The 25,154-nt window shown below is 38.2% G+C and overlaps 1 long non-coding RNA gene across 1 annotated transcript; it reads right to left on the bottom strand.

Annotated features, from left to right (window-relative positions):
• Positions 1-13,394: 13,394 nt before the first annotated feature.
• Positions 13,395-14,291, bottom strand: LOC105737811. Its single transcript, XR_001113506.2, has 2 exons — positions 14,128-14,291; positions 13,395-13,783 (listed from the first exon to the last, which is right to left on the bottom strand). It is a non-coding gene; the product is annotated as an uncharacterized LOC105737811 (long non-coding RNA).
• Between the last annotated feature and the right edge of the window lie 10,863 nt (positions 14,292-25,154).

Here is a 25,154-nt window from a genome sequence, read left to right as displayed (position 1 = left end):
ATAACTATTCTACCCCACTCCCTCTCAAGCTTGGATGATAATGACTCCCAGTATTTTATCACTGCTTTTTGGTATCCCTGACCATGCCCATACACCTGTAAATTATCCTTTTATAAAGTACTGTTGGTTGTCCCAGTTGGGTGGGTCACCTGTTTTCTAATAGGACCCTGACTAATACAATATGGGAATAAATTATATTTTAATATAGCCGTATGACGAGATATTATATGATCATTAAACATAATTTTTTACAAATACTTTATAAGAAAATGCTCAGAATAAGGAAAAAAGGATATATAATAATAGCATGAGTATGACTTCAATTTTGAAAAGAAAAAGTGTGTGTGATGTGTGTGTGCATGTGTAAGCAAAAAATTTAAAGACTAAAAAGAGATATACTGAACTATTAGTTAAGAGCTTATATAATTGATACATTTGAGAAATGTTTCAAATGTTTTCTTATTTATGCTAGTATTTTCCAAGTTACCTATTATGTGCTTATACTGTTTTATAGTCAAATTTATAAGTAAGCTCTTTCTTAAATATTTACATCTATCTATATGAGTGTGTCTCAGTTCACTGTGTTGCTATATAGGATTACCAGAGGGTGGGCAATTGATAAAAAATCAGTATTTATTTGGCTCATGGTTTTGCAAGCTATACAAGAATCATAGTGCTGGCATCTGCTTCTAGCAAGGGACTCAGGCTGCTTCCACCCTTGATGGAAGGCAAAGGGGAGCCGGTGGTTGCAGATCACATGCTGAGAGAGAGGAAGAACAAGAGGAGAAAGTGTCAGGTTGTTTCCAACAACCAGTTCTGTCGGGAACCAAGAATAAGAATTCACTCTCTCTCCGGAGAATGACACCAAGCCATTCATGAGAAATCCACTCCACTCCACCCCATGATCCAAACACCTCCCACCAGGCCCTGTCTCCACCACTGGGGATCAAATTTCAACATGAAACTTGAAAAGACCAAACAAACCATATCCAAACCACAGAAATATGTATATATGGTTTCTTCGTCTAACACTGGAATTGTTGGTAAAGGATAGGCCATACCATTTTTTTTAAAGTATGCTTTAGCTAAGGACATGGATTCTATTGTCTTATAATGCCATATGGTTTCTAAGCACAAAGCTATTAGAGAAAACTAAATGAAAAAGATATCTAGTAAAAATTTTACAGAAGAAAAAGGTTATATACACTTCTATAAAATTGGAATGTTTCAAGACTTTAAATAGAACATAACACTTACTAAGAGAGAACAGCAATTATTAATTATTAATTATTTTATATAATTAATTATTAGTAACAAAGCCATCTATTTTTTATAGTACTTTTCATTTTAAAATCTTTTGTATATACAATAGTCTATTTTATTTTTCTAATAACCCAGGGAGGGTTTTGTGTGCCCCCATAATAAAATTTTTAGTACCATGCAACACTTCACATTCTTGTAATTTGAAACTGTAGAACCCACTTGCACATGTCAGTTTTCAGGGCCGACTAAAAGTGACTAACAAAATTATAGACTACTTTGCTCTGAATGTTTGTGTCCCCACAAAAGCCACATGTTGAAGTCTAATCCCCAGTGTGATGGGGTTAGGAGCTTCGGCTTTTGGCATGATCAGGCCATGAGAGCAGGGCCCTCCTGAATGGGATTAGTGTCACTATCAGAGTTGCCGTGTCCCTTTCACTATATGAGCCTACAGCAAAAAGATTAGCCATCTAGCAAACAACCTTCACTAGACACTGATCTGTTGGTACCTTAATTTCAGGCTTCCCAGCCACTAGAACTGTGAGAAATAAATTTCTGTTGTTTGTAAACCACTCAGTCTATGGTACTTCGTTACAGCAGCCCGAACAGACTAAGACACAGACTACGATTAACTGAATATGGCTCAGAAAAACTTGAGTTTTTGTAGCTCAATCAGTCTCACTCACTGCTCTAGCTCTGGTTCATGTCTAAATTTTATTTCACTAAAATAGATATTATTTGTACAAAGTAAAAAACAAAAGAGTTAGATTAAGTAAAAACTTTCTTATTCCCCAATACCAATCTCATTTCTCTGGTCCTATGGTATAACAACTATTAAGAAATGGTTTAATGTGTGTTATTTCGCATGTTTTTATGAGGCATCTGTGTGTGTGTGTGTGTGTTTGGTGTATGGGTGGGTAGGTGGTTGTGTGTGTGTTTCTTTTAATACAAATTAAAGTCTTTTCTATTCATCTTATTCTGTAATCCAGGTTTTTAAAAAATTAAAAATAGAAAAGATAAAAATTTAAAAGGCAGACATCTTTTCTTATGAAAACATATAAATCCACCTCATTTTCTCCCTCCGCCAAAGTTATATATCATTTAAATTGCATAAATATGCATAAATACATTCTTGTTATAAAATATGCTTCAATTTTCACTACCATCTATCTAGAACATACACGAAGAAAGATTGCATCATCAAAGACTCCCCAAAAATTATGCCTCAATTTTTTCCTCCTTCCTGTACTACCCTGCCTATGCTTCCTACCTACAGTGTATATCATCACACTCCAGCACAACTGGCAAGTACAAATGCATGACATGAGTAACCCTATACAGTGCAGGGTGGATTTCCAGGCATAAACAATGCACTGTTCAGGTTAAATCTCAGAACCCCACATTATTCTGTTTAATTGGCAGAGATATAAGGTATTATGTGAAGCATTCTGGGGGGGCTCCACTTTCTGCCATTTTCTCCTTAATCATTTTTCTCTTCACAACTGGGTCTCAGAAAATCATATTCAGGGCTAGAGCAAACTCTTTGGTTACAACTTCTAACCATCAAGGGGATATGAGACTCTGCACCTTCCCCCATTATGCAACTAAAAATAAAGCAAAAATAAATAATTAAATTAAAATTATATTTTTTCAGGATTTTGTAAAGTTTCTAGTAACTGTTTTTTTTAAGGTTTGTAATTTATTTTCCAACTCTAGAGAAATATACAGTCTTATAACCCATTTTTATTCATGATTTTGTCTTTTCTTTAAAGAAGGTCTTGTCAATTAAGTAAACTGTAGACTTCATAAAATCTGGATGGTTTTCTTGTAGCTGGTTGCTGTTCTTATACCTTATGCATATTTTGTAAATATTTGCAGATATATGGAACATTTAATAAAACTAATATAATTTTTTAAAAGGAAAAGAGAAGCCTTTAGTTTACAATGGCTGGTCTTGCTCTGTTGTCTATTCCAGTTCCAGCTCTAGATTCATGTTTTTCTCCCAGGGAGTCGGTTCCTATTTTAATGATTAATTCTAGTATCTGTTTTTCTATCTTATTTCTCCTTCTCACTCCTTACTCATCATTCCATCACATCTTCCAATGGACAATCTTCCTTTACCTTATTCCCTTGAGTTCCAATTTTTTAGTTCCCCTGGAAAAGCGTCTTTCATTAAAACTTTACTTTTACCTGTCCGTGAAAGCTCGGCTGCTGCTTGACATCCATAACACTTTGTTTGCAGCCTAAATCATTCTGTTGCCTTTGTGCTGGCACCACACCCCTCACCTTCCAGGACTGACTAGGATGCCTATGAGGGGATCTCCCTCATCCAAGCTCTCTGACATATTGCCACTGTTGATTACTCCCCTCACCACTTGCCTCACCCCAATGTAGTCTTCAAGATTTATATGTGTCCTTGCCTGTGTCTGACCTGATTTAGGGGACAACACACAGCCCTTCCCAGAGACAATGAACACAATGGAAAAATCACTTGCCTCTCTCTTGCTTGACATATTTTCCATGAACCTTAGTGGTATCATATGCTTTCTCAGGCTCTAAACAGAGAGTCCACAGTTACACTGCCTTCTCTTTGGCTTCCTGCATCTGGACTCATCCTGTCCATTCTTCATTTTTCCTCCCATTCAGTTTTATCACCATTCCTATCATGTGATCCAAACATCTACTGCCAACCATGATGATCATTATTTTTATTATAACTCTCTGGCCCAGGCACTGTGCTCAGCATTTTGCCTATATATTTCACTTAATTGTCACAAAGCTATGATGAGAAAAATGTTATCATTATCTATTTTTGTTGGAGTGAGAAACTGAGGTTTAGAAATGTGAGTAACTTGACAAAGGTCATTCAACTAATAAATGAGAGAGCCAAACATCAAATTCAGAATATTCTGCAAGAGTATCTTCATGGCAACACTGTCAGTCACTCTACTGCTGGCCTTATCTGCACTAGCTATGACTTCCGTATTTCTAGACATTAACTTTTCAATGGCTGCCCATTGTCTACAGGATAAAGTTCAAACTTTCTTACATTCACCCTGGTGCCAAATTATCTTTGTGTACTTTATGTACACATAACGCATACCCTGCTGCTTTATCTAATCTTATGAAATTCCCATTCATTCTTCAAAGCACTTCTCAGCTCTCACCTTCTCGATGATATCATTCCCAAGTCCCGATCCATAGCCATCTCTTCAATTCCTGAACAATAATTATTCTGTGCTACTTATTAATTTTTCATTTTTATTATTTCTCATTTTTCACATAATCACATCTTTTCTCCCCAATTAATCTGCAACATTTCTAAAAGCAGGTATAATGGTGTTATATATGTTACATAGCTTTTTATTCATCATAACACTTACCTAAATGTCCTTCCTGTGGTAGGAGCTCAAAAATTATATGTTGATTAATCTTCCAAATTTCCTACATCCCACTGTTGAGTCCTATTTTAGTCACGCACAACAGTGATACATAAATTAATTCGAAGAGTTTTTAAATGTAACATGCTAACAAATTTCCCCACACCAGACAACACTCATTGGTACCTCTCACTTGTGGATAATCATGCCCCCTGAGGCCACTCAAAAAAACAATTTAAAACTTGGGAATGAATCATAGTGTTCAGTGTTCTGGAGTTTCCTGAGCATCTCTGCCACCATTTTTTTTCCCAACACCAACTGAAAGTATTATTGAGAAAGAAAATGAGACTAAAAGAAGATGAGTTGTGCAACGAACCTGAAAACAATTCAAGAGGCCAATTTTATGGATGCTAAAGCATGCCCATTGCACTGCCTTGGGTAACTTTTGGCTTCACAAAAGACTTTGGGAAGATTCAGTCACAGGAAACCAAGACTATGAAAACGGAAAGGAGACACCTAAAGTGGCCATCAGTTTATGTCACTGACACTGTTTTCTTAGTCTTATCACACACCTACAATGATGGAGGCAATCATACTTTGATTCCAGTGACACCAAGGGGTTGATAGAGATGAGTGGCTGGCCCCTGGAATTTCTGTCAGTGATCCTATAGCTACACCAATGTAATAGTATAATAATCTCTAGAAAGTTGATCCTTTCTCAAACTCAAGCAGCATGAACATAAACTACACTAGAAACTCACTATTTTTATTGACCCAAAACATGTATGAAGTAAAAACATTACTTGTGATGCAAATTCAGCTTCCAGATGAGTCCATAATTTATCTTCCAGCCCTATTGTTGCCATTAAATCCATCTATGTAGAATTCTGAAACTGCTTCCAATGAAAGGTCAAATTTGTTGCGATTGATATTATTTCCTTTGGGAACTCTCTGGAGGAGGTTACAGATTTTGTTCCACATTCAGTTTCTAAACATTGAAATCTTGGTATCACCAAGGTGTTTCCACACCACTGTTCCACCATCAACACTGAATATCGCTTTTGTATGTAAGCTCATGTCATCTAGATTTCCATCTTCCCTGTCAACTCCTCCAGATCACCTCACTGAAGTACTTAGAACAGTATCTGGGATTTAGTGAGCATTCGATGCATGGGAGTTATTATTATACCTAGAACCACTGGGTGTTTCCAACGTCCTTCAGCAGGGGTATGCCAAGGCCAGCTTATTTGATTGTTAATATTTTTATTATTTTTTGATCATCCATCCCCGAATGTCATTTTAATACTTTTAGAAATTTAACAAGCCAATTGTTGGACATGCCCATCATTAAAAATTATATGAACTTATAATTCAATAAATTGTATTAAAAATAAGGGTTATAAGCACCCAAAACTCATCACTTTCTAATTATTTTACCATATTTTATATTACTTATGTTTTTGAGGCTATTTAACTCTATTGTATCAGCATGGCAGAAATACTATAAGATGGTGTACTACCGTGCTTCTCTTCCCCACTCTGTGTTCGGTGACATCACCCTAGTAGCTTGAAAATGGTCATGATGGTAATGCTTCACGGAAGAAAGGAGCCAACACTACAAATCAGGACTTGGTTTAGAATTCTGTTGATTATTTAGACTAAAGAAAATGATGGAGAAATTGTTAATAATGCCAATAAAACTTAACAGTGTGTTGTGCCTAATATTAAAGCCAAAAGCAATTTCAATTTAATGAACATAACTTTGCACAAGGGTTAGCAATAGTTCAACAATAAATCACATATAGGATTTAATGGCAACAAATTTATTGGAAAAAGAGGTAGCAGATTGGGATCTAATCATTTGTGAAATCATGGTAGCATTGCAACCATAATTTGGTTATGCATACAAGAGTTCTACAAAAAATAACAAAAGTATACTGTAAGAATCAATTGGATATGTGGAATTTACAAAAGGGTATTATATATTTTACTATTTATAAATTTGTGTTATACTTTATTATATTACATTTATAAACTTTATATGTAAAATGTACAACAAATATGTATATATATGCACACGTACATATACATATCTGTACACATACACATGCTTTTTTCCTAAAAGCTTTATTATGAAACATTCACTGCACACTTCTGCCTTTGGATTTTCTTACCAATCAGAGGATAAAAGAACTTTGCTAAAGGTGGAATTCATACAAAAATGAGATGGTGAAAAGGAAAAATGGACATCACCTTAGAAAACCATGGAATCATTCAAGTAGCAAATATTTATAATCAGTTATTGCTGCAAAACAAATCACCTCAAAATCAAAAGCTTAAAACTGAGAATATTTTTTATTGCTCGAATTTATGGTTCAGCTATGTAGTCCTGCTCATCTGACCCAGGTTTGACTGGGTTTACTCATGCATGCACAATCAACTAGCTGGTCTAGGATGGCTTTGCTCGTATGTCTGGCAACAGTCAGGTTGTTGTCTGGGGTGATAGAGGTAACCGAGCCACATATATCCACCTACCAACGGGACACCTCAGCTCATTTTCATAATTACGGGCAAGATTAACACAAGGCCTCTTGCAGCCTGGGCTTAGAAGTGGCATAAAACTCACTTCCTCCTAATTGTTGACTAAAACAAGTCACAAATACAGCTCAGATTCAGAGGCGGGAAAATGACTTCCACCCCTTAATGGGAGTCTGGGAAGTCAAAGGATAAGGATATAGAGAGGCATTGGCAATCTGAGTCATCATCTACCACAGTGTTTTCTCCCATCATCTACCACAATGTTTTCTCCCATCATCTACATATGCCCACTTCAGGATGCAGCTGAAATCCTATTTACCTTGGTTAAACAAACTGCCTGTGAATGGGGCCGGCCCAGCTGTAAACCGACAAACAAAATCTTCTTTGTCCCTGGATTATGGTCCTGCTCTCCCATTTTCTGAATATGAACAATTTAGTAGACCTACTGTAGACAAGGATAAAGTAGCTAGAATTTAGTCTCAGTTTCTCTTTTCTCATAAAAAAAAAATCCCATACAATGCAAATTTGCAATTAGAATCAGGTTGTAGAAGAAAAATTAAAAAGAGATTTAGCAGAATTAAGGAAGCTGAATGAAATTTAATCCCAAACACCAAGAAAAATATGTCTTAAAAGCTGTGGTTTTACAAAGTATGAGAGATATATGGACCCAAGCTAAACTTGTGTAAAGAGAAAAAGGGGGCAAAAGGGACTACTTTATTCCAGATAGAAACACTAAGGTTATAGGAAGGAACTACATTGTGATAACATCTTTTTTCTTCTTTGGTCCCTTACCAACATTTGCAATTATATATATTTATTAACTGGCCTTTTTGTTGACTCATGTATCCCTAACACCTAACTCAGTACTCTGGCACAATAAATAGTTAAATGTTAAACTAATGCCTCAATGTATGAGACAACAATGACTTTTATAGAAAAGTTATATTCATGTATTCATTTCAGTAATGTTTTCCTTTTAAAAATACTCTCTGCATAGTCTTCAAAACTGAAACAGTAGAAAGGAATGGTCCCGCCTAAATATTGGAAAATATTTGAGGATTTCTATGGCTCTTTCCTTCCTTTTGGAGACTGCAGAAGAATTGTAGAACCATACCAATCTTAACGTTTATCCAAATTAATCAGCCCTATTCCCTCAGCACAGCAGTGTAACCCCGCACAAAAAATACTCATGCATCTGTTTATAACATTTCTGTGTGGAGATCACATCTACCAATTTGGCTTTCACTCACATCAATGACTATCTCTCAGTGGTGTTTAGCCAGTCACATTAAAATAATCCTGCCCGCTGATTCAGAATAGGAAGAAAGGAAGATAATGAATATTAGTTGAGTGATTAATTATCAGTTCCTATTCTAGGGTCTCTAATACATTATCTCTTTTAATTCTCTAAAACAATTCTTCAAAATAAGTATCACAATCTCCATTTCACAGATGAGAAATCTGAGGCTCAAAGAGGTCAAGAATTTGATCCAGTTTACAGTTTGTAAAGTGACAGATACGGGATGTCAACTCCAGTAAGTCTGATTCTAAAGTTCTTGTCCTTTTCACTCTATAACTGTATTATTTCATCTCTTTTGTCTTAATCAAGATGGGTTTATATTCTTTATTTGAATTTTAATGGGGAAGAAGATTTATAATGTATCACTGGAAATGTAGTAGAAAAGAAAAAGAAATTTCTAAGCCTCTCCTCCCATTTATGGTTCTTCCAGAAAGCATTAACAACCAAAAGAATGCCATATTTCAGCCCTCAAGGCAGACTGAAACAAACATTCTCATCAGCTATGGTTTATGTCGCAGCAAAATTTTGTATTGCCCATAACTAAAATATGCCCCTCCTTTTGATAATGAAGATCCCAGGTCTCACTGTACCCCTCATATCATTCATCCAATTCTGGCTGGCACTGCTCCATGGCTGCACTCCCAGAATCAGTACATTCCCAAGCCAAACCATTCTTCTATTTTGTATTATGTCTGCTTTAATGGGGGAAGGAGTCTCAGAGAAAAGGAAACAGATAGAGGCTGTGTAAACACAGCATATCCTAGGCTTCAGAGTGAAGTAATATTAGAGGAAGTCTGAAATTTTGCAAAGTGATAGCAATTATACAGTTTAAGCATAATTACATGTAAGCATCATATATAATATAAAAGAGAAAGATATTATAACCAAGTGGCAAAGAAAGGTGGAAATGGGTATCAGTGCATACACAGGAGAAAAAGAAACGGACCCTCAGAGGATTAATACAATTTCTCCTTTTAGTGGCAAGCACAAGGCAGTTTAATTTCACTTACTTCTCTATTTGACAAGGTTGTTTTCATGATCTCTTCTATTTATAGCCAAATGTTCTCCAGTGCAGTACTCCTCAAACTTGACTGTGCATGAAAATCACTAGGAGAGTTTGTTAAAATGCGGATTCTGATCCAGTAGCTCTGGGGTAAGCCCTGAAGAGACTGTGTTTCTAACAAGCTCACAGTTAATGTCCATGCTGCTGGACAATTGTAGAACCCCATTTGAGAAGCAAGTGTCAATAAGGCACTATATTGTGGAGTATGAGTGGGGAGAGGAGTAAAAAGATCTAGTGCTTTAGAAAATGGAGTTAAAAACAATATTTACTTACTTTGCATTTCTAAGAATTCTCCAATTTTCGGCTATCAGTATTGACATCTTTTATCAGATTTCGGAAACTCGTTATGCTTTCCTTTTTAATATAAACAACATTTTTGTTTTGCTGTCTTCTAGCATTTGAGACTAGTTAGTTCCTCAAATGTAAAGTCTGTGTTTATGTAACAAAAAATGAATCTAGATTTCTACCTTCAAGGGTTCAATAGGATTCTTCTTTTCTCTTATGGATGAATCTGTGAAGCCACAAAAATCAAAACCAACTAAGTCATGGTGGTTCATGCCTATATTCCCAGAACTTTGGGAGGCTGAGGTGGGAGGATCACTTGAGGCCGGGAGCTAGAAAGCAGCCTGGGCAACATAGTGAGACCCTGTCTCAAAAAAAAAATAGGTGGACATGGTGCTGTGTACCTGGAGTCAAAGCTACTCAGGAAGCTGAGGTGGGAGCACCAGTTGAGCCCAGGAGTTTGAAGCTGCAGTAAGCTATGATCGCAACACTGCACTCCAAACTGGGCAAAAGAGTGAGACCCTATCTCTAAAAATAAAATAAAAATAAAATCAATGTCATTATTTGTATAGGTGTGTACATACGTCATCTGAATCAAAATGGATTTTAAGGCGAAAATACACACAACACAATTTTGAAGTTTCTTTTCAACAAGCAGTAGTAAGTTTCCGTCTAGCCAGGGGTAACCTAGTCTAAGAAAATGCTCCATAAATAATTGAGGGACACAGATTTGCTCCTTCTCTTTCAGAAGCTTCTGGCTAGAAAGAAAAATACTGAAATAAGATTTCCAGTTATAAAGTAAAACAGTATCTTTGCCAGAGATATCGTGAAATAAAGCTTGATTCTTCTCATTTCCCAGATCAGAAAATCAAGGCATGGAGAGGTTAGTCCACTTGTTCAAGATTGCTGGAGTCATTAGCTCCAGGGGATAAGTTATGAGAATAAAAGCCAGCTCACTGACGCTGAGGCCAGTTCCTTCCTCTCCCTATGCTGCCTGCCTGCTTAGGTTTCCACCCAACTTGGCTTTCCTGTCCCCTGGACTTCTCACCTTCAGAAATGTCATTGACCGCTTAGAATTTCTGGGCTCAAGTGGTCCTCCCACCTCAACTTCTTGAGCAGCTGAGACATAGTGCACACCGCCATGCTCCGCTAATTTTCCTTTAGAGGCAGGGTCTCGCTATGTTGCCCAGGCTACTCTCCAACTCCTGGCCTCAAGTGATCCTCCTGCCTCAGATTTCCAAAGCTCTGGGATTACAGACATGAGCCACCATGCCTGACCTGATTTTTATCATTGGTATGCTGGAATTTTAGGCAGTTTCTAACTCAGTTTGCCAGTGAGATGTTAAGATTGGTTCTCAGCACAAGTGAATGTCCTGTTTCAATATTTTTGCCCAGATCCACTGGTATATTATTAATAGTAAACTTCATTTGCTCTCTTATAACTCCTATCACGTATGATGAACTTTTGAGAAATCTAGTCTTAGAACTCTAATCTTCCCCTGCTACCCCAATTTCCTTTCCTTTGGCCATTCCCAGTCCCAACTCCCTGAAGCCCATGATCCTGCCTCACACAGCTCAGTTACTCAGAGAGTGATGAAGGAAGGGAAAAGTGAACTGTCTTTTCTTAGAGAACCTTGGCCCATTCACAACACAAGCATTTGTTCTATCCTTCACAGCTAAGGTGATCAAATGATTCATAGTCTACATCAGGAAACTTTTGAAAATGACAGGAGCAAGGTTAAAACTAGGCCAGGGTTACAGGCATAAATTAGGACTGTGCTGGGCATATTGTAACATGGCCAACTAAAAATGGCTACACAGGGCACTCCACGAACTCCTCTAAGATTTCACTGGAAAAGGCATTGAATGCCAGGAAGTTTGGTGGACCCTGAGCAGTAATCTATGCGTGAAATGTGATGTACAGCCTCTAGAAGTTCCACTACATTGTAACTTTCAGGTGTCAATTGATTTAACAACTTTTAAGATCTCAAATTATAATGAACACATGCAGAGACATGCACAAACCAACAGAGTAAAGAAAAAGATGAGACATATTAATTTTTTGTTGTTTTTGCTTCCAGCTGACTTAAAACCTCTGTTTGTTGGATATAAAACATTTTTTGTGTTTGCAGAACACTTACATCAGAAACCAGTGTTGATCAAAATGAGAAATCCAGTTTATTTTTAATTACCCTTGGCTCCCAACTCCCGTTCTTTGCTTAAGAGCCAAGTTTAGTTTAATTTAAAAAGGGAAGCAAGGCTGAGAAGTGATAAATTGTACACTCTAAGAAGATATTAAAATACTCTTATTTCATAACACATTTTAAAATCTGGAAGTCCCCTGTACAGTGACATCTAATTCCCTCATCGAATGCAACAGCACAGAGAATGGGGTATTGTATCATCTTAAGCTGCCTTATAGATGCTATATCTAAAATATTTTCCCATTTGTTTTTTCACAACTCCAATCTTTGTCTCCAATAGTCTCCTAATTCTTAGTCCCCTTGAATTTACTTGCAGCCCTTGTTATCTTTTGCAAATGCTTCTCTGAACCTGTATCTCCGCAGAAAGTTTCAAGGGCCTCCAATAAGGAAACTACAAAATATTTAACCCAATTTACAAATCCCTACATCATCCATGCCTCCAGACTTATCGCTGAGAAAGTAATGGGCTTGCATTTGTTGAATGATTGTAACCAAAGATTAAAAAGACATGCCAAGCCTTTCTCTCAAGTGACTTTCTTTCTTTGAAAAGGTAGTTAAAACACTAGTGTTGGGCTGGACTGAGATATCCCAAGAGCTGATTGGAGAATAGTTTTTATTTCTGTTTTGCTGAGCTCGTGGTAATTGGGGAAGCAAACAGGAGGAAGTAAGAGGGGACCGAAATTGTTTTAGTCTAGGAAGCAGGCGGAGGAACTGGGTTCCAAGCTGTGGAGAAGAGCAGAAACATGGAGGAGTGGAAATGAAACAAAAATGAAAACGGAGCAGAGAGACCAAGATTGGAAGAGAACTTTCCTTCCGAACTATTTTTAAATCTCTTTGAGGTTGTAAGAGCTCATTTCATCAAAAGAAGACTTACGTTTGATGTTTGGTGCCATAGATGTGGACCCTTTGACTCTGTGATTCTCAATCTTGGCTGCACATTGAAATCACAAAGACATTTATAAGATGATAATCTGCAGCACTCACCGCTGGATGTTCTGATTTAACGGTTTTAGGTGGGGCTGAAAAGTGTAGTGTTTAAAAGCTTTCCCCTCCCCACCCCCACCACCAGGTGACTCTTGTGAAGATGAAAGGAGATTACCCATGTGACTGCACTTTACACAGGGCTCTCTAAAGGTTGATCTTATTGATGGGATCCTATCTTATTGATAGGATTACTAAATCGGTGGCCACTGAATTTCAAAGCAAATGGGAGAAAGAGCACAGTTATGGACTCTGCTAGGGCCTAAGCTCTGTTCATAATAACTTTTTCAACTAAATCTTGAAGTCCAAGTTAGGTAAAGAATAGGGTCAAGCAGCCCAGGAGAAGGAAGAGCATACACAAAAGCACAAAGGTGAGAAATAGCATATTCTGTGCAGAATGCATTTAATTTTCTGATTTATTCAACAACCATTTATTGCATACTTAATCCATGCTTCACACTGTCCTATCCAGTGGGGGCATAAAAGTGACTGACAAGAAATTTACAAACTAAAGTGGATTGGACACAGCAAGGCTGTCTTCTCCTCTGGAGTGCTTGCAATGTTGTGTTGGTCAAGTTGAACTTTAAAGGAACCTTTAGGAGCAAACAAAGGGCAGGACCTTCCTGTGGTGAACTTCTCATGTCCCAGCTAATTCAGAGTCAAAGACTAAATGTCAGGAAGAATGGGCCTAAAGGTCCAGTGTGATTAGCTTCACAAGAGAAAAGTACGAGTAAGGGTCTCATATACATCCTCTTATTGGCACACTGCAAAGTCTCTGCAATATGAAACAGCATTATTATTATTGGCTCTTCAAAGCAAATGTTAATAAATCAAGAAAAAAATATTTTAATACCTAGTAAGTATTAATCCCACAGAAACTATAAAATGCATTTAATATTAATGTATTAAGATTTAAACCTTTATTCAGATCTTCATATGTGCAGTGACCCAGTTCATCCAAGTTTTAGTAGTTGCCTGAAACTCTTTGTGGAAAGATACATAAATTCACAAATACATATACAGGATTATTGAGATCGTAACTCTTCCCAGACATGTTTTTTTCACTAAAATTTTTCCACGTTTCTAAGGAAATATGTGTATGAATCAAGAGTAACTTACCAAGGCAGCCCAGGGAGAACCAGGACCAAGGACAAGAGACCCCTGGGCACTGAGGGTGTTCCACAAAGTGGCGGGAGTTGAGAGGGGAAGCTGGAGACTCAAACACCAATTACAACACATAAATTGGTGCAGTGATTTGCAAATATGGTCCTAGAACCAGCTATGTCAGCATCACTGGGAACTTGACAGAAATGCAAATTGTCAGGCCAGGATATATATTGGGCCAGACCCCTTGAGGGTAGGATCCAATAATGTGTGCTTTAACAAACCCTCAAGTGACCTGATGGTTGAGAAACACTAGATTAGTGGTCCCCACTGCTGGCTACTTATTGAATTTATTTAAGGACTATATTGTTTTCTAGGGTGGCCATGACAAATACCACAGACTGGGAAGCTTAAATGAAAATTATTTTCTCACAGTTCTGAAGAATAGGAGTCTGAGATTAAAGTGTTCACAGGGCAGGTTTCTTCTGAAGCCTCTCTTCTTGGTTTATAGATAACTGTCTTCTCACTGTCTTCACATAACATTTCTTCTATGTGTCTGTCTCTGTGTCCTAATTTCCTCTTCTTAGAAGGACATCAATCAGATTAGGGCCTATCCTAATAACCTCATTCTAACTTAATTACCTCTTTAAATATGCTATCTTCAAATACAGTCACATTCTGAGGCACTGGGGGTTAGGACTTCAATATATGAATTTTAGGGGTATTATGAGGTAACACCCTAAATAGCTCAGATCATAACAAGAACCTTTCATTTAAAAATATCAATATCACATGAGACCAACTGACTCTGAATTCTTAGTGGCGGGGCCCTGGCATAAGTATTTCTTAAAAGCTCTCTTGTGAGTCACATGTGTAGCAGGGCTGAGAATCAGGCTATAATGGGTAAAAGGCCAAACAGTTGGGCACATGGCAGGAGATGTAGCCATCAGTGGCCACATGCTGCCCAGTAAGGCAGGTAGACCCTACCAGGAATAGAGGGTGCTATGAGGTAGCAGGAACTCAACCATGAGAAGTCTGGCTTAGGGCAGCATATTCAGCCAAGCCCTAAAGCAAGAGTGAAGAGACTGAGAATTCAGGTAATAGCACAGAGGTGTGTGAGAGAGCCAGTTTATAAGACACCAACATCAGAACGAGTGTGAAAGATTAGAACTCAGCTGTAATCCACAGAGCTGATTTGACTCTGGTGGCACAGGTTTGTGACCAGGAAGCTGTTGCCAGGGCCAGAGGATATAGCTGCAGAAACCCAAGAGATGGCAGTGAAGGAATTCAGATGGCATCTGAGGCTTTTACAAGACATCCTACCTTTTAATATCTCGAATACACATATCTCTTTATGGTGTTTTATAAAGAAAGAAAACAAGACAAACAGCAATAACAAAACCACTGCCCTGAAGATAAAATGTATTTATGGTCTTAGGAGGCTGTGTGAGGAGCTATCCAATTCCTAGTGAGTTCCTGGACTTTATTTTCTGTGGGTGTTGGGGAGTCTCAAAGAGTGACTCATTAAACATCTAGCCACTTTTGTCTGGTCAAAGCCAATAATCTCTGCTTTGTTATCCTTCAGAGAGAGGAAGCCAGTTGTGTTCAAATTGTCATTATTAGCTCCATTTCCAACACCACAAAAATTAAAGGACTGTTGCAAAGAAACAAATGGAATCCAGGAAGAACACATAATCTCTTTGAAACCTCCTCACCCCCATCCACCCACCTGGCCCAGAGATGGAGGAATTACAGGGAACCCAGCTGAGTAATAATGTTGTTGATTCCCTGCTAATCGGATTTTTCTTGAGTCCGGCAACAGTCAAGTGTTTACAAGACTTCTCTTTTCAAAACAACTCAAAAGACATTCCCAGCAGAGAAGCTAGGCACGAGCAAATCAATAATGTAGGAACTGCTACTAAGGATTTTCATCTGCCCAGCAAGGAGAATATTTATTTATAGAAAAACTGGCCACTCCAGTTTAGTGTGGTAATAACATGGTGCAGCTAGTTCAAAGAGTGGCATGGTTGAACACAGCCTTGTATTATGCCCACTGTAAATGGTCTCTATGAGGAAAGACCTATAATTTAGAAAGATTTGCCATGGATGGTAAAGCCCGGGTCATTGTAACAGATACTTTTTACCAACTCTATTTGTGGAGAGTGCATGTAAAAAGGAAGGAAAAAGGTTAGCTTCAGGAAACCTGGAAGGAGAAAGTGAGCCTCATTTGGTTTTACCTACATGAGAGCTATCTTACACCCAAACTGAAGCCTTCCTTGATGGTTGGAGACAAATTTATTACAAAGGCACAGAATTTTTTACATTCAATATATATGTTTTGTTCCCTAAAGAATCATTTCTCCACTGTCCTGCTTATACCTTATCTCTCTTTACCTGCCCTTGAATGCTGAGGAAAAACGATGTACTCTTCAATTGCATTTTTATATTAGGGTGTATCATTGGGTGGAAGTCAGAAAACACTGACTCAAAATGTCAAGCTCTTCTCCAGGGAATTCCCTGTGGCATGGCTCTGTTGACCTTCTGTTGTTTATCCCATCAATCTTTGTCATCGCTACTGGAAAAGCAGGAGGTGCAGATTGTAGATGTGGCTGCTTCAAAGCCAGTCTCTGAAGATGCATGTAACAATTTCTTTGACCAATATTTTTAATCATCAGGTAAATATCCTGTCAAGAATTAGGAATTGTACATCTGAACTTATCTCTCTGTGTCCATCATTGTCATTTCTAGTTTTTATCAGCCAGCTGTGATGCAGTCCCAAAGGTGACATTTGTACAGTGGTATCTGGTAAAGATTTAAAACTAGCTCTCTGGGGAAAATAGGACTGATTTGTATTGTTTGACAATTTCCTTGATGTAAATACTTCCACATGGCTCATTTCAAGCTATCAACATGAAGTTCTTGGAAGCAAAGTTGGGAAGAGATACACCATTAAGTAGTATTTCCAGAAAACAGATATAGTTGAAGGAAAAAATCCCAGGAGTATACGTAATAATAAAATGTAGTAAAATAAGCAGTAAGTGATAAGTTTTGAGTATTTTTGACCTTGTTTTTAATAAAATTTACATAACTGTAAGTTTATATAATTTAGTTTTTTAAATGGTTGTGTTTATCATCCATCTTTACAAAATTCCTGAAAATCTAAGATTGGCTTACATGAGCCAATAGTAGCCAGTTTCAGCACACCACTGGTCCTCTGGAAGGTGAAGCCCAGATTTATGAATTAAAGGAGAACCCAGGCCCACAACATCAAGCATTAGATACTGTGAAAACCCTGAGCCTGTGAGCAGAGAAGAGGCTGATCAAATGGCACTATAGGCTTGAGGAATAAACACAAAACCACATTGCCAGATTCCAGCCTGTAGGGCAGAGGTCACCAATTAGGAGGCTGAAAAATATCTTTTGTTGGGGAGTTCTGATCCCACTGGGCCAGCTTGTGCATTTAGCATTGCAGAAATCAGCTGGATCTGAGAGGTAGCTGCCACCTTTGGGTAAGATTTGTGAACTCTGATTTACAACTATCCAAACCTCTCTTTCCATGGCTTGTTGCATTCATTTACATTGCTGTTGAAGGCAGGAGTGCTTCCAAATCAGCACTTAGCCAAGTACACCCCTTCAAGAAGCCTCATGGCTTTAAGTGAGAGCTACATGCTGGTGCAGCCCTCCCCTGAACTGGAGACTCCTGTATCTAATAGCCACTGCCTATGCAGCATCTCTCCTTGAACATTTAACAGGCAGCTCAAACCTAACATGTTCAAAAGTGAACTGCCCCTGTCACTGTGTTCACCAACTCAGAAAACGGCTACTCCATCCTTCCAGTTTCCTGGCCAAGAGTCATGGCCTCATCTTTGACACCTCTTTCTCTCTGTCCCACATTCTATCTGGGGGCAAATCTTGTCATCTCTGCCTTCAAAATACATCCAGAAGCTGATCTTTTCACCACATCCAACACAGCTTTTATAATCTCTCCCCTTCATTATTGCAATAGCATCCTAGCCGGTCTCTGTTTCTGGACTTGCCCACCTACTGCCCATTCTTAAAACAGCTACCACGAGCCTTTTACAACTTAATTCCAGTCATGTATTTTCTCTGGGGAAATAACTCAATGTCTCCCTATTTCACTTAGAGTAAAAGCCAGAGTCCTTAGGCCTTTGCTTCTGCTGTTGCCTAAGAAATATTCTTTCCCCAGATATTCTCACGGCCCCCTTTCCCATCCACTAAGCGTTTTCTGAATGTCATCTCTTCACCTGTCTTCAGAATTGTATCCTCCATCAAAATCTCCTTTGGCTTTCTTCTCCATTGCACTTATCACTAGACTGTACATTTTACTTTTTTTCTTCCTGGAAGAAGTTAAGCTTCCTGCGGGTAGAGATTTCTGTTTTGTTCACTGCTGTATCCCCAGCACCTAGAAACAATGCCTAGCATGGTGGGTCTCAGCTATCAGTTGGATAAATGGATACCAACCCATAGGAAATGAAGTTATTTCAAACACAATTAGGAAGGTGTGGTAGGATGGGAGAGGAGGTAGGGAGAAGGGAGTTAGGGGAGTCATAGGAAAATGGAACATTCCAACTGGACAACTCAGAATCTAGCCTCTTCAGGTTTCTTGCTGAGAATCAGTGAAGGATGTGGAATTTTAGAAAATTCCAGCACTTCTGATGTGGAATAGGGGCATATATAAAGGCAGGCTGTGTGCTTTCCTAAAAGGAACAATATTTTAAGTGAGATAAATGTCGTTCTACTCCTGTCGTTATTTTCTTGGGTATATAATTTAATCCCTCTAAGCCTCTCCTGGTGCTCCTTTCATTGAATTCTTCCCCTTTTAGGCAGCTGGCTTCTGTGGCATCTTTTACTCCCTTGATCTCTTAAAGGCTGCGCCTAGCAGCCTTTCTACCACCCTCTTCTCTTCTGACTCTAGCCTGATAGAACCACACTTTTCACCTTCCTGATTTCACTCACGCTACTCCCTTAGCCTGAAGAAAACAGACAAATTTAGACAGAGAAAACAGTGCAAACTCAAGTCTTCTCTGTTCAGCTCAAATTGCCTTGTGTTCACATGATCCCATCTCACCCACCTCCCTCATAACTGCAAGATGTCATGGGACAAGTGTAAGCCTTAGAGGAAAAACTGAACTTATCACAGGATCATCATTTCACAGCCATGTTAACTTGAATCAGTCCCTTAAACTGTATAAGCTTCTGTTTCTCTAAGTGAAAAATGAGCAGGAAGCCAGGTATCCTGGCTCTAGCAATAGACTCCTTGGGTTATATCACAGCTCTGCTACTTTTAGCTGGGTGAAAGGGCAAATTAATGTCTCCAAGCCTTGAAGTCCTCCTTGATGAAAGTATGAATAATGAGGCCCACTTCATAGGGTTGCTGTACAGATGTGATGAGATGTAAAACCCTGATACACTGCCTGGCACATAGGAAGCCCTCGATTCAGGTCAATTATTACAATTATTATTATGGGGCCACTGTAAATACCCATGAGCTAATGTCCATGTCCTGGACAGCCTCTGTTTGCCCCTCTATATCCACTCTGCCCCCAGCCTTCTTCCCCCAACTCGGGCCCCATGAAGCTCAGTTGGAGGGCCTCCATCAAAGCTCCTTCATCCTTGGGCTTCTGTTTGGGCAAATGGAGGCACTAGCAGGAGATGTGCTCCCTCCCTGGGAAGCTCCGTGGCTCCTGTCAAATGACTTTCTCCACGGGATGCCCTACGCACTGTATATATTGTCTGGGGACGAGTAACCACTACCTCCTCTTGGTAGTGACGTCCTGCTATTACTAGCTCTGGGATATTAGATTATCTTGGTTTTGCTTCACTGTGGTGACTCCCCTATAAATAGTTTCTTTATTGAACTCTACTCTGTGTGAACACGCTAACTGCTTCCTGACTGACACCCAGTTGATAGAGTGTACATTAGAGTACTTTGTGAAGTTACAACACACATCTTTCACCTATGTGCTTATTTGTCCCTACATCCCTAGCAACTGGCAGTGTCAGGCACAATGAGGAAAAAAAAAAATACTGCGTTGGGCACACTGGGTCACACTTGCAATCTCAGCCCTTTGGGAAGGTAGCTCGCTTGAGTTCAGGAGCTTGAGACCAGCCTGGGCAACATGGTGAAACCCCGTCTATACAAACAAACAAACAAACAAACAAAAAAAACCACGAAAATTAGTGGGCATGGTGGTGCGCATCTGTAGTCCCAGCTATTTGAGAGGCTGAGGTGGGAGGATGTCTTGAGCCTAGGAGGCAGACGTTGTAAAGAGTTGAGATCACACCTTTGCACTCCAACCTGGGTGACAGTGCAAAACACTGTCTCAAAAAAAACAAAATCACTGTTCAAGTTTTTAAGAAATACACCGCCTTGAATGTGTCCTCCAAAAGTCATGCTGAAATTGAATTGCCATTGTGGCAGTATTAAGAGGTGGGATCTTGTAAAGGTGATACAGTCTTAAAGACTCCGCCCTCATGAATGGATTAATCACAGGCATGGGTCTGTTATCATGAGGGTTCAGCCCCTATTCTCCCCGAGTCTCGCTTGCTGGCTTGTTCTTCCTTTCACTTTGCACCATGGGATAACCCTTGCCAGATGTCTGGCACCATTATCATGGACTTTCCAGCCTCCAGAACAATTAGTCAAATAATATATATTCTTTATAAACTGCCCAGTCTGTGGTATTCTGTTATAGCAGCAGAAAATAGTCTAAAACAAAAAGAGACTGACTTTTTATAGAATGACACTTTTCCCTTTTATAAGGCATTCTTTGCTAAGCCTTCTATAAAATGTATTAGCATTTCTTATCAGCATCAATGGACAAAACTCGTTACCAGGTGCCAAGCACTTCTATCAAGTGTACATCTTAGACCCCCTGGAGAACTGGAACTGCCTCCACTGTTCCACAAGACTTTTCGTCTGCAACCTCCCTTCATCAGTCTCTTTCTGTAAGCTCCCAGGTTAAAGTCTCTTTGCTATTTTCATTTGTTTGCTTGAAGCATAGTTTGTTTCCAGCTGTTAGCTGTAGTGCAGTAACCCATTTAAAGTCCTATCATACTTCCTTCTAGAGATAATTGATGCTAATGAGGCATAAAATAATCTATTTGAATAACTGGTAGAGAAGTTTCAGTTTCAGTTCAGTTTCTTTTCATGGAAAATAAAACTTCACAACTTGATCATGTGTGAAAGCAAAGTCAGCTATTTCAAAGAAAGGAACTGATTAAAAAGAAAACACACACACACACCCCATAACCTGCTGACACTAAACTACCTGAACACAGAAGGCATTTGGGCCAAGGCAGAGTAATTGAGATTTGTGCTTACTTTTCCCTTGGTCTTGCCCTAATGGGTTCATGAGGATTGTCTATAATGAACAAATAATAATTCTGATAAATGAGTTTATTGGTTAATTCATAAAACATATGGCAAGCTTCCTCTGCCACAGTATTTGGGCAAAGGAAAAGCAAATGAAGATCAAGAATAAACAAATGATATGACACAAAAACAATGTTTTGAAGTAGACCAGAAAAGTCAACTAATTAGGGTTTTATTGATCTAGAAAAGGGGAAACCCCAGTTCTATTCTAGGCACATTTGCACACACCTAAGTATCAAAATGGAGATGAAAACTGTGTTTTCATTAAAACTCAATGGGTGTGGGCCCTAATTCTCACATTCTTCTGTAGGTTATCACATGTTTGCTCTGTAGACTTTATGTTGCAAAATAATGAATGCTATATAAAAGGAGCAGTTACCTTCCTCATATTAGCCTGGATAAGAATGACAGTGCTGTAATATTAAATAACCCCCAAAATCACAATTTTAACTTAATAAAATCTTATTTCTGCCTCCCATAGTGTATACTGCTAGTCCAGGTGATTGTCCAGGATAGGCTTTTTGATCTTGTTTTACTTCCATTTCAACATGTATTTCCAAGATGGCTGATCACTTCACCAGAGAAGACAGTGTTGCTGGAGGTCTTCTACCAACAATTAAATACGCCAGCCAGGAAGTACCACATGGCACCTAATGTCCAAACAGGAATGTGGAGCCATTACTGTAACACAGAAGCACTATACAGCGGTATTCAGTTCTGTCACAATTCTCTCATCTCCAAAATCCAGATCATAGTCAAGCCTCTTTTTGGCTTGTGCCTCTCTACCCTGGAGGATGCTAAATTTTTAACAGCAGAGTATCATAGTAGGAGGAATATTGGTTTGGCTTCTGTTTGCACCAATTCCCAAGGGACCTTGGACATATTATTTAACTTCTCCAAGCCTAATTTTCCTCATTTGACAGATGAGGATAATAGTAGTTCCTATTTTATAGGCTTGTGGGATTAAAATAATACATGAAAAGTAGTTGGCATTGAAGAAGCATGCAGTAAATGCCTGGCCATTCCAAAAGTGCAGTCATGGACAAAGTTTCACGTCCTGCCTATCTCATGTATTCTCTACCCACTGATAAATGCCTATGAGAGAGGGAGATTAAGCAGCAATGCCTACGAGAGAGGGAGAACTCAACTAGAGGACAAGCGTCTGGATCTGAGGTCTCTGCTTGGAGGTTATAAAGTGTCTGTGTCACTAGAACTATAATTGCTTCTGATCCCTGTAAATACTGCCCTGGAAAATGGACTTAGGTGAGTACTTTGGAACTCCCATGGAAATGAAGGTGATAGACAACAGGCAGCCTACTTCTCTGGAACCATTTCAAATCTGGTTTAAGTTTACTTTGAAAAGTAAACGATGGTTTACAGCAGTCCTGTGAATAAAACCTACGTAATACTTTACCCAAAAGCACACTTGACCTTTTAAACTTGCTTTCAGAAAGAGGTGAAGATGTCATTCTATTTCAACAGAACTGCTGTATGAAATTTTTTATTTTATGTAAAATCATTATAGGTATGATTTATCACTTTGCAACAGGATTCAGTATAGAATTGATTTAAATAGCACACCTTTGTCTGAACTTTATTATTATATATATTTATTATTATACATAATTATATAACTATTATTTGCCTGAACTTTATTATTTTTATTTTTTATATTTATGTATATTTTATTTTCCCCAGTCCCCTCCACATTTCCTGGCCTCTGGTAACCACAAATCTACTCTCTATCTTCATGAGATCCATTCTATTTAGCTCCCACATATGAGTGAGAATATGTGATATATGTCTTTCTGGCTTACTTCATTTAATGCAATGTCCTCCAGTTCCTTCCATGTTGCTACAACGACAGGAGTTTATTCTTTTTTATGGATGAATAATATTCTACTGTGTATATATGTTACATTTTCTTTATCCATTCATTCATTTATAGGCACTTAGTCTGATTCCATATTTTGTCTACTGTAAATAGTCTTGCAATAAATGTGAGAGTGCAGATATCTCTTCAGCATATTGATTTCTTTTGGATATACACCCAGTGGTGGAATTGCTGGACCACATGGTACTTCCATTTTTAGTATTTTGAGAAACCTCCATATACCTTTCCACAGTAGTTCTCCTAATTTACATGCCCACCAACAGTGTATGAGAATTCCCCTTTCTCCACACCCTCAGCAGCATCCATTATTCTATGTTTTTTTGATGACTGTCAATTTAACTGGAGTGAGATGTCTCACTATGGTTTTGATTTGCATTTCTCTGATGATTAGTGACATCAAACTATTTTTCATATACACATTGGCCATTTTTATGTCTTATTTTGAGAAATATGTGTTCAGATCTTTTGCCCAGTTTTAAATTGAATTGTTTATTTGTTTAATTTTGTTATGGAGTTGCTTGAGTTCCTTACATATTTCAGTTATTAACTTATTGTCAGATAGAGAGTTTGTGAATATTTTCTGCCATTCTTTCGGTTGTCTCTTCACTTTGTTGATAGTTTCCTTTGCTGTGCAGAAGCTTTTTAGTTTAATGTGGTCCCATTTATTCATTTTTGCTTTGGTGGTCTGTCCTTTTACACAAGTCTTACACAAGAAAAATATGTGCCCATATCAAGTTCTGGACCATTTCCCCAATGTTTTCTTCTAGAAGTTTTATAGTTTCAGGTATTAGATTTAAGTCTTTAATCCATTTTGAGTTGACTTTTGTATATGGTGAGAGACAGAATTCTAATTTCATTATTCTGCATATTGTTATCTTGTTTTCCCAGCACCATTTCCCAGAGACTGTCCTTTTTCTATTGTATGTTCTTGATACCTTTGTCAAAAATGAGTTTGGCTTTAAATGTGTGGATTTATATCTGGGTTCTCCATTCTATGTGCCTGCGTTTATTCCAGTACCATTCTAGTTTGGTTATTATAGCTTTGTAGTATATTTTGAAGTCAGGTAGTGTGATGCCTCCAGCTTTGGCTATTTAGGGTTTGTGTAGTTCCATATAAATTTTAGAACTTCTTTTTAGTTTTGTGAAGAATGCCATTCATATATTGATAGGGATTGCATAGAATCTGTACATTATTTTGGGTACAATTGTCATTTTAACAATATTAATTCTTTCTATCCATGAGCATGGAATATATTTCCATTTTTTTGGTGTCCTCTTCAATTTCTTTCATCAGTGTTTTATTGCCTTCCTTGGATAGAATTTTCACTTTGGTTAGATGGATTTCAAAGTATCTTATATTATTTGTAACTACTATAAATGAGATTGCTTTCTTGATTTCTTTTTCAGATTGTTCAGATAGTTGTCATATATAAATGCTACTGATTTTTGTATGTCGATTTTGTACCTGCAACTTTACTGAATTTGTTTACCAGTTCAAACAGTTTCTTTGGTGGAGTTTTTAGGCTTTTCTAAGTGTGAGACCATGTCATCTGGAAACAAGGCTAATTTGACTTCTCCTTTCTGATTTGACCTTTATTTATTTCTCTTGCCTAATTACTCTGACCAGGAATTCCATATTATATTGAATAAAGGTGGTGTAAGCAGGCATCTTTGTTTTGTTCCAGATCTTAGAAGAAAAACTTTCAATGTTTCCCCCATTCAGTATGATGTTAGCTATGGGTTTATAAAATA

Source organism: Nomascus leucogenys, chromosome 18, assembly GCF_006542625.1.
Source record: "Nomascus leucogenys isolate Asia chromosome 18, Asia_NLE_v1, whole genome shotgun sequence".
Lineage (NCBI taxonomy): Eukaryota > Metazoa > Chordata > Mammalia > Primates > Hylobatidae > Nomascus > Nomascus leucogenys.
The sequence above is the reverse complement of the archived record's forward strand: the minus strand, read 5'-3'. Positions and strand labels throughout refer to the sequence as shown.